Raw genomic sequence first — 10,275 nt, 5'->3', positions numbered from 1 at the left:
ATATGGGAAATGATCGTTACGCACGTCAGTTAAGGTAGTTTGAGCGAGATAGATCCGTAGTCACAACAGCGACTGTATCTTCTCAAACTTTACAAGTATCAAGAGTTTTTAAGGTTTTCGATACAATTTTATAATTTTTTGTCGGGAAAATATTTGCATCAGTTGCTTATTTTTCTCGGTAATGAACAAAATATACGTATTTTAAACTCTATCTTGACTTATTACCAAAGGTACCAATGGTACTTTTAGTAATATAATACTAAGTTTCCTTAATATAGTATGGACTTAATCCCGACTTGGAGTACGATATCCTGGCATCTGAAATGTTCAAACATAAAAATTTAAGGGTTACTTATATTAGAAAGCTATTTTAAAGCATTGTATCGCTAGAAATGACATATGTCAAAGAGACGTTCGACTTGGCAACAACGTCAAATTTCTTAGGTTGGTGCGACTCTCAACTAGCAACTAGAAATTCAGAGAAACAAGTGAATGGCTTGAAGCGTTACAGGAGTGCAGAGATTTCGGTGTTGAAATATACTTTAGAAAGTCGAGTATTTCTCTAACTTTTTAGTGAAATATGCCAGTTTTTCAGCCTTCTCTGCTTTAACGATGAAGTCATCCACTAGTAAAGCGGAAGCGGTTTGTGCGGAAGAAGGAATTTACGAAGGGACAGAAGAGTTCTTCTCGAACGTTCAGTGAATATAGGTAAGTGCTCTAGTAAATAACTCATTGCGAATTTAAGAATGGAAGTATGTTATTAGCTGAAAATAATTTTTTATTTCTTTTATAGTGTGCGTCCTGTCATGTGTTGGGAATGAGCAATTGAATCGGGTTTTGGCAACCCTAATTATTCCGTCTGTCGCCAATTCCACTTGGAAAAGGTAGGAGCGATCTGTGGGGTCAAAGGTTGAAGATGCAATCGAGTACGGAAGCTGTGGAGGTGGAGAAGCTTCTCACTTTGGCCTTAACACCGTAAGTTTCACCGCATCAGTTTAAAAAATGAGACTATAAGTAGTAGCGTTATTGGTCCCCCGAAACCCAATGTGAAAGTTAATTCTTTTTTTTTAAATGTGCCTTGTGGTTGCATTACGTTCTTTCATATCTCTTGGAAATATTCAGTCGGTGTGCTTTTTATTTCCATGTACATTGCATTCCAAGAACATTACCAGTAGTAGGTCCAATATATAAACTAAAATTTAGGAAATGCAGAGGCTTTAATTTTTTTGATGATTACTTTGTTCAAGTGTGATTTGTTATTGGTTCCTTTGGATGAAATCATTATCGATTAAGTGACTGTTGACTGGAATTTGATGATGTGAGCTATATAAAGTGTTTGATATTTAGAACCAGAGAATTACCACAGATTTGCTGTTTTTAACATAGAAAATCAATAATTGCTGGATTGTGTTAATGTGGATTATAAGTTGATTAATTATGGTGATCTGTTATCAGGTCATAGGATTAGAAGTATATCTAACATATATTTTCAACTATAGTATCCATATCTTAAGTATTTATTCAGCAATTGAAGACAATCTAATTTATCCTTGATTATTATTCCTTAGTCATTGTTTCTTAAAGAGGTAAAGTACTCAGCACAGCCCTTTTACTGGTGTGCTCAGTGTTGCACCCACACAGCACACGGACACCTTTCGGACATCCGGTGATTGTCCGCCAAGTGGCCTATGGACATCCTACGGACAGCCGAATTCATACAAAATGATGTCCGCTGCAAGTCCGCATGTCAGTAAAAAAGGTGGCCTATGGACGACCTGAAATTGTCCGCTCTGGACACCTTCAGGACACGTTTAGGTTAGGATTGCATTTTGTTCGATACTAATAAATAATAGGTCCAGACAAGAATTTAAATAAATAAGGCATCAATTTCATGCACAATATTTATTTGGCTTCTTAAAACAGTACAATGCCAGAAACTACATACGATTTATTTAACTTTCTTCTTCCCCTGTAACCTCTCCTTGGCGTGCCTTAGCCAGCTTTGGATGGCAACCTCCACATCCTTTTCAGGGGCTGTCTTGCTCTCCTGCACTGCTCCTGTAATAATGAAGTATATAAACATTTCATTGTAGCAAGAAATTGTATCTTGTACGTAACAAGCAGATTACATAAGACAGGACGCTACAGTCTTATTAGTCACATGTTTAACATTCTTAAGGTTTCAAAATTAGGAAACCTGTCCATTACAGGCTGAATACATTTTACAAACTTTTCTTCGACTTTTTCTTGTTCTTAAATAAGAAAAGATTTTGAGTAAAATTATTAATGTGTTAGTAATGTATATATTATGATTAAGAACATTTTTCATAGAACAATTGTTGAACTAGATTTTAATCCCAAATATGAGAAGACTGTTGCCTGTTAGACCCTGGTGCACCATCTAGAAAAAAATTCTTTGATCCATCCTTGCCAGACAGCTTAGTAGAGGTCTCGAAAAAGATATTGGAAAAAGCATTCAAATGGAGGATAATATTTCTGAACAATTGGTCTCCCCTTGAAGATTATGACTACACTAGAGTGAATTGTGGAGGTGAAGAAAAGTGTTACATAAGCTGGAGCTAAGGAAGACTAATGCAGAAGAGCTGAATATGATATAGGAGTAAAGGAAACTAGAAAATTTAAAGGAGGAAGTTTAAGTGAACTAGATCTCTTGGGATTAGTGTGAAAACAGCCACACTGATTTGGCACACAAACCACTTAGCTGCATTGGCCGAGATGCAACTTAAAAAAATAGAAAACTAGCAAAAACTTGCTGTAGTGAAGGCCATTCCATGATTTAGATCTCCAAATTCTTCCAATCTTAATAATTAAAATAGATCTTCTAATGTAGTCTGGTATCAAGGCAAAAGTGACAACCTAGCTCACTGGCAATATTCACATTTCGACAGAGACATAACAGGGGAATAGCAGCTAAGGCCTGCTGTGAGCTACTGAAATTTCTATAGCTCCTACAAAAACACCTACTTCAAAACATCTTAGTTAGCTAGAGCTACTAGAAAATAGTAGCTTCTGTAGTACTGTGCAACTACCATCCCTGTTGAATAAGTTATCCCATTCTTAAGTTCTACAGGTGCTATACATCGAACTTTTATAGAGCATGAGATCCTTTTCAACCACGTTTTTGGTAATTATACCTCCCATATGCAGAACAAAAATTGTTTTCAAATGTTTGAATTACTTGGTAGTGGAATCTGCATCTGAAAATAATACATAACAATACTATTTTCTCTACCTTTAGCATGGAAGGGTGAACCTTGTATTACAAGATGTTTAATAATTATTTAAATTTACTTTATATGAGCTCCCTTTACAGGAGCAACTTGCCAAAAAAGTATCCAGACCAAAATTATTCCTCCTTGCTCAAACCTATATAATAATCAAACGAATACTTACACCTCTCTCACATGCCTCGCTTTAGCATGTTCCAGCCAACTCTTCACTGTAACTTCCACACTAGAATTGGTGGCTGTATCGTCCTGGTTAAATGCAACATCTGTAAAGAATGAAGACAAATAAGTATACAGACAATTATAAGAAGAGAGACATACAAACTTATAAATAGAGATAGGAAATAAATAAAAATACAGATGAACTATTTTTATTCAACTCCACTACATGAAAGCTATAGTCAGTAAATGCCTCCAGGTAAATATATCAGGTTCACGATACTCTACACCAAAATGTGTACCGATGGCTGTACGAAAAGATGCACAAGTTCTATTTTCTGGGTATAAGATTTCATGCAGCAGTTTGAGCAAATAAATGAACCATGAAACATAGCCTTAAGGTTTGTTTACACAATATATCACTTACAATTAGACCTTGTTTAGATTCATCCCGAGTTTCTTACAGTCGTCCTATAGTTTCCACTAAATTAAATGCATGGATGACTAATAGCACAGTTACTTAGTTTGTAGTTAAATTAGTTTATATTTTATTAGGTTAGCAAAGTGTAAAAAGGCTAAACATTGGTGGTTATCCTATCATAACATTATTGTTCTTTTTCGATGCGTGCGTAACTATACATATCGAAAGAAATCACACGGTGTAGTCCGATTTCAAAGAATTAATAATTTACGTGAAACCTATTAATCATACATGCGTGTTGCAAAATCCCCCGGTTACACGTAAGTACAATTCCTAGTTATATTTATTGCCAAGAACCCTACTTGATTTGATTTAGGAACGGAACCAAACGGACCGTCGGGACTTCCAACAAATTCAGCCGTAGCCTACGCTATCAAAACAACAGGTTCTATTTTATGCGCTAGCACTTACATTATTTCCTATAAGTTCTCGCGTACAGAGACTATAGTACAAGAACTTCCACTTTAAATTATATCATGTAAACAAGGAACAAAAGCGAAAATTTCACCATGAACAACGGAAAAAGACGCTACCTTTAGTTGCCAAGTAACGGTTTTACCAAGACGGTAATGTTGTTCCAAGCAGAGCCATATTTTTCCTCGAGATGTTACAGGCTGAGTTATAAGAAATATAAGGAGCATGCGGAAACACTATACTGCCGCCAGTGAACGCCAAGAAAAAATTATTTAGAAGTCACATCAAACTTACTTGCAGCAGCATCTTTGTAACCGCCAAACCACCATGCTGTCTCCGGTGTTCCGTTCCGGTTCCTCTGTTGGAAAGGAGGAACGGAGGAATGTGGAGAACCATGGTAGAACACCTGAATCGCGGAGTAGCGGTAGATTCAAAATTCGTTCGCCACCAAAAAAACTAGAATTTCGATATAAAGTAAAGGTACGGCAGTACTTACCTTCTATCTTCTACTACTTCTTCTACTTGCCTATCCTTAAATTGGACAATTACAATTTCTAATCTGGGAATGAGGCCATCGATGCCGTGATAATTTTAGGAGAATTCTTACCATTAAAAATTAAAATGAATTTAAAGCGTTATGTTTCATTAAAATACTTTCCAATCAATCGCCTCTGAGATTTTTTAATCCCTAGAGAGTAAATATTAATTAATCAATAAGTTGAAAGAGTTCATTTAACCTGTAGGAATGGAATGTCCCCGAGACGGCTACGCGACGTCCGCAGGACATTGGTACATAATATAAAATTTCAGTAAAAATCGATAAATTCCATTATTCCTGTTGTTAATTTTTGTAAAAGTTGCTAAATTTGTTTAAATTTAAGTAATTTTTATAATCATGAAAAGTACGGGTTTATTGTTCATCCAACGCTTCTCAACCGTACAACATACGGAAATTTTTAATTTTTTGAAAGTTTCTAAAATTGTTGCTAAATTTATTTAAACTTTAAAAATTGTTATAACTAATGTAGAGAGTCATAAGTTCGTTCAATTGTTGTTGTTTAACCCGTGAGGCATGTAGAAATTTTTAACGCTCGTAAATGTTACTTAAATTGTTGCTAACTTTGTTTAAACTTAATTAATTGTTATAAACAATATAAAACTTAAAAATAGCGTACATTTGTTGTTCTTAAACTATAGAAGCGGTAAAAATGTCAATTTTTTTTTTGTTAAATAGTTTATAATTTCCTCCGAGTCCACACTCCAACAAGAGGATTACATTTGGTTACCTAAAATAATCCTCAAAATATCTCTTCCTCCACGAAAAATTTCCTCTTCCTCGATCGGGAGGAAGTATTCTGGCTTCAGAAACGAGAGAGAGTTTTTTTTCTTTCTCCCTTCTCCTATACTCCCTACTCGGAGGAGGATCACGAGACTTTCTCTCGGAGTTCCTCCTTGAGGAGGTGAGTGTTTTAAGAGGAAACCAAAACTCCCAAACCCTGCGTAATGGGACACTAGCTGGACGTCCGCTGGACATCCGAGATAGGACAGTGTGCGGACGGATGGCCAGGACAGCCGGCGGATGTCCTCTGGCTGTCCTGAAAATCCGCGGACACTGAGAGGACGCGACGGACGCGCAGCGGACGTCCTCTGGCAACGATGTGCTGTGTGGGCAACTACTACTCTATGTCATAATTTTACATGCTACTTATTTATCTAAGACTTTCTATATTTTTCGTGGATCAAAAACTTTTTCTTGATTTCTTAAAGGGATTACCTGGCTCCTCTAACAGCTATTTGCATGTGCTTGCCAGAAGAGGAGTATTAGTTATAATTCAATCAGCTTTGTTTCCGTGGCCATACCCTTTCCACTTATGATGTTCATCCTTCTCTCACAACCTGTTTTTTTATGCAATGTGAAGAAATGTTTTCTCTGTCGTTAATTTTTTAAAAGTCAAGGCTGTACATACTAATTGCATACCCTTATTCATTTCAAATTCCTAATGTTGCATTGAGTGAATGCTAATGATCACATTGAACTTATCTTTCCAAAAGAATTGCATATAATCATATTTTACTAGTGGAAATAATATTGCAGGAAAATGTTCCTATCCATCGACATCATCTCCCTGTTGTTCTTGATGGTTCTGTCCTGATTGTGGTTGCTTTCCTACATTTATCATAATTACAACCTACTTCACTATATCTGGTATGATGTTGGGCACAATATGGTGGTCTTTAATATTAGTACAATTAAAAAGACATTGCAATATTTCCACTGAGTCTTATTATGCCAACAACAATTGATAATGTTGTTTGTAGCAATGAAACGCGTTTTGTCATAATAAAACTCAGTGGAAATATTGCAATTTATAATTTTAGTAATACTTCATTATACATACTGATTAATGTTCTAGTTAGGCTAATGAGTTCCAAAGTGGCAAAATGTATTTGTGTCACATTAACCAATGATAGGGTATAAGTGTCTGACACATATACAATGTCCTCCCTAATGTCGAATCAAGAACATCATAAGTTAAGGGGTATATTACCTCCAATGTTATCATACTATTTCTATTCCTTAGTTTTAATTCCACCCAGTCACAGAAATCTAAGTGCAGTGCATTGGCTAATTAATATGTGGCCCCTCATTCAGTATACATAATTTATTTCAGTGGCATGACTCCCAGTGAAGAGTCTCCTATGCAGTGCAATGATGGAGCTGAGGTAGATATCATTGCCTCTTATGATTATGGATGGCAGAAGAAAGGCAATGGGTAATCATACGACAGTAAATCTGGTAAATTCCATCATATTTTCTGGGAAATAAATTATGCATAAATTGTTCCTCTTTATTATGTTAACAGTTAAAATGTCTTTCTTTTTACATTCACAGGGCATGGGTCTGTCATTGATTACCACTCCAAAAAATTACTTGCGTATGATGTATGCAGGACTATCTGTGCAATGTGTAGAATACACAGAAGGTGGGAATGTTACAAACCCTGTGGAGTGTTATTTCAAGCTTAATGATTTCCCAAATGACTACAGCTGGCATTAATATGGAGAAGCTGGTGGAAATACTCAGTATATGTGGAACTGAGGGAATAAGATTAAGTACACATGGGAGAGAGTATCAATGGTAAGCCCCATGTTACCATCCAAAGGAGAATAGAGTTTCACAAGTCTATTGAGGCTATTAGTAAATATTTTGAGGAGTTGAGAAAACTTAAAGAGTATGATAAATAAATAAGATGATAAATAAAAAGAGAAAATTAAAAAGAGTAAGACTGATAAATTATCTTATGCCTTATGTATAGCATGGTTTAAATGTACATAGTAGCAATGGTCATACTGTAAAGTCTATTAGAGATTTTTTAGCTTCTTTAAGATTCTCCCCACGTCCTCTGGCTTGTGGTAACAGGTGTCTCCTGAGTATTTTAACTAGTATCTTCAGGTTTGCTGCAAGGGTCTAAAGGTTTGCGTGACATAATATTGGGCAATTTTTCCATGTTTTCTTTTGGGTGATTATCTTGTATACTGGATAATGCGTCAACGCCTTTGAGTGAGAATGACTCTTTAGAAACTCCCTCCTGAATTGTTAGTGGGATTTTGTCGATAGGGCTGATCAATTTCTTTGCACACCTTGATTGGCAAGAAAATTATGCTGTCCCTCCCAAGGGATTGTTGTTAAAAGGGTAGCAAGGATTTTATTATTATTTGCATCGGTGAAAGTTATTTTAAAGTACTGTTTAACTAATTGCCATCTAATTACTGAAAGACATTGTGTTCCACTCCATGTATATAAATATCTTTATATATAAAATTAACCTGAAAATGTCCACCAGCTTCTCCATATTATGTAGAAATAAGGTTAAGGCAAATCTGGTGGTCTCCATGTTCAATGCTATTGGCTCCTGAAGTTAAGCACATTCAAGATCAGCTTACATAGCTAACATTGGTAACATATTCCCTTTCGTATTATATCTTTTGCTCTTACAATGACTTCGGGAACAACCTAAGTTGCTTCACAGGGACTGTAACTTGCCTCCTTACTGTAGCCTTCATTTTTTCTTCTATTCTGCTAGAGTGGGGCACATGGCATATGCAGTGTTGAATGCTAACAAAGAAATGTTTCTTTTTAAGACTAGCCTCTGCCCATTTCTTCAAAATTTACTGTGAATGCCTGAAGTGTATTTTTTTAACACTGATTTGAAGGAAAAAATCCCACTACTACATTGGAAATACGAGGGAACATTATCACAAGCAAGTTAGAGTGATAAGACAGCAGAGAAATACCTCATATACAAACAAACAAAGTATATAGTAGCCAATTTAATGTCTATTGGGAGCCCTGGCTCTCCTTTTTATGTTCTTAGCCAACACTCAGTGAAACTGAAATGTGTATTGCTACATTTATGTAACATTGTAGAGTGCTTTTCTGAAAATATTTTGTAATTTTTGTTATGTATTAATAATAAATATGTATACCAGAAGTGTAGTAATATATCATTTTTTGTCTGATTCCTTCCTACAAACCCTAAGTTGGTAACTATGTGCATATATTTCCAGAATAGGGCCTTGAGATGAAAAGCAGAATATTGAAATTGTATCCAGTTTAATTAAAGGTAAGGGGTATTGCAGTAGGCATCAAGATGAATGGCAAGCTTCATTTAGAATAGTGTAATGGATATTTTAGTGGTTGAAGCACAATATTGTGATTTTTTAGCTTTTAGTATCTCTGTAATGATGTAAGCAGAAGTCCATTTGGTGTGAATTTCTTGTTCCTAAGGGATTGTTGTAAGGAAATGGCAAGATGCACTTCCTTTGAGACTCAATATGACTGTTATTGGAAGATTAATTTATATTTCGGTAACGTTCTATCTAAAGATTAGATTCGTTTGATTGCTTCGTGGTTAGTAGTCAGCTCTGCATTCATAGGTAATTTAAAATCGATGTCTACCAATGTTAATATATTCGGAGGGCTGGTTATACATTCATTTTTTCGATAGGTTTCCTCAAATTCGGTTAAGGCAACAAGATTTAGTAGGTTTTATGCATTGTGGGATGAATTCTGATTTCCAAAAGGGAGATGTTTCAACAGAATTTTACCATAAACGAAATGTGTTGTTTGACTTAAGTGTAAACGCATGACTACACTCAAAATATCTCGCCATGAATCCTGTCCTTTCGTTTATGTAAGGTTCGGACTGCGTTGACTTAAATATGAAAAGTACTTGTCAATAACTACCTGTTAACGTTGTTCAATAGGTTTCACGCACGGCTCATACCTAAAAGATGGTTTGAGCCACTCGATTTCATCACAAATAGCAAGTTCATTAATGCGGATGGAGAATCGTACTTGTGAAAGTAAATACGCAGACACCTTTAGTATGCGTAAAATCGGTAATATCTTTCCTCCCAAAGCATGCCAAATAATATTTACGTACACATAAGAAATCTCTTCATTCGAAGTTTACAGAAACCCAAATAGTATCAGGAATCGCGAGTCTCATATTTCACTTCCCAATGTCCACCACGAAGTAATTTTTGTACTTGGAATTTACTGCGACAATATGGAAAGTCAGTACACTAAACTCTTACGCAATCAATTATATCCAGTTATTCCTTTTCCAATTATTCCTTGTATGCGATCATGTTTGTTTACGTTTAATTCTAAAGCAGCGTTGCCAAGCCGAATCTTCCGGCATCCGGTCGTCTGCAGGAAATGCCTGTTCGACGAAAAGTTTTTCTTTTATATTTTAATTATACTACCGGTGACCTATAATTTTAATGCAACCAAAAATTCATAAATGAAGTTTACTACACTCAGTTAGTTTTTCGTCGATTTCTATGAACGGGAAATAATTCTTTTTAAATAAATACTGTCGCCAAAGCGCATGGCTCCTATCTATGCCATGTAAATCAGCTTCTCTTTGCTCACAAATATCTCTGAATTTAGCCCGGTAAGGGGTG

The 10,275-nt window shown here is 35.7% G+C and overlaps 1 long non-coding RNA gene across 1 annotated transcript; it reads left to right on the top strand.

The window, feature by feature from the left end:
• Nucleotides 1–262: 262 nt before the first annotated feature.
• Nucleotides 263–8,795, top strand: LOC124166991. Its single transcript, XR_006866555.1, has 4 exons — nucleotides 263–708; nucleotides 794–975; nucleotides 6,975–7,099; nucleotides 7,196–8,795. It is a non-coding gene; the product is annotated as an uncharacterized LOC124166991 (long non-coding RNA).
• The last annotated feature ends 1,480 nt before the right edge of the window (nucleotides 8,796–10,275 follow it).

Source organism: Ischnura elegans, chromosome 10 (genome assembly GCF_921293095.1).
Source record: "Ischnura elegans chromosome 10, ioIscEleg1.1, whole genome shotgun sequence".
Taxonomy (NCBI): Eukaryota; Metazoa; Arthropoda; class Insecta; order Odonata; family Coenagrionidae; genus Ischnura; species Ischnura elegans.
This window is presented reverse-complemented; position numbering and strand designations above follow the sequence as displayed.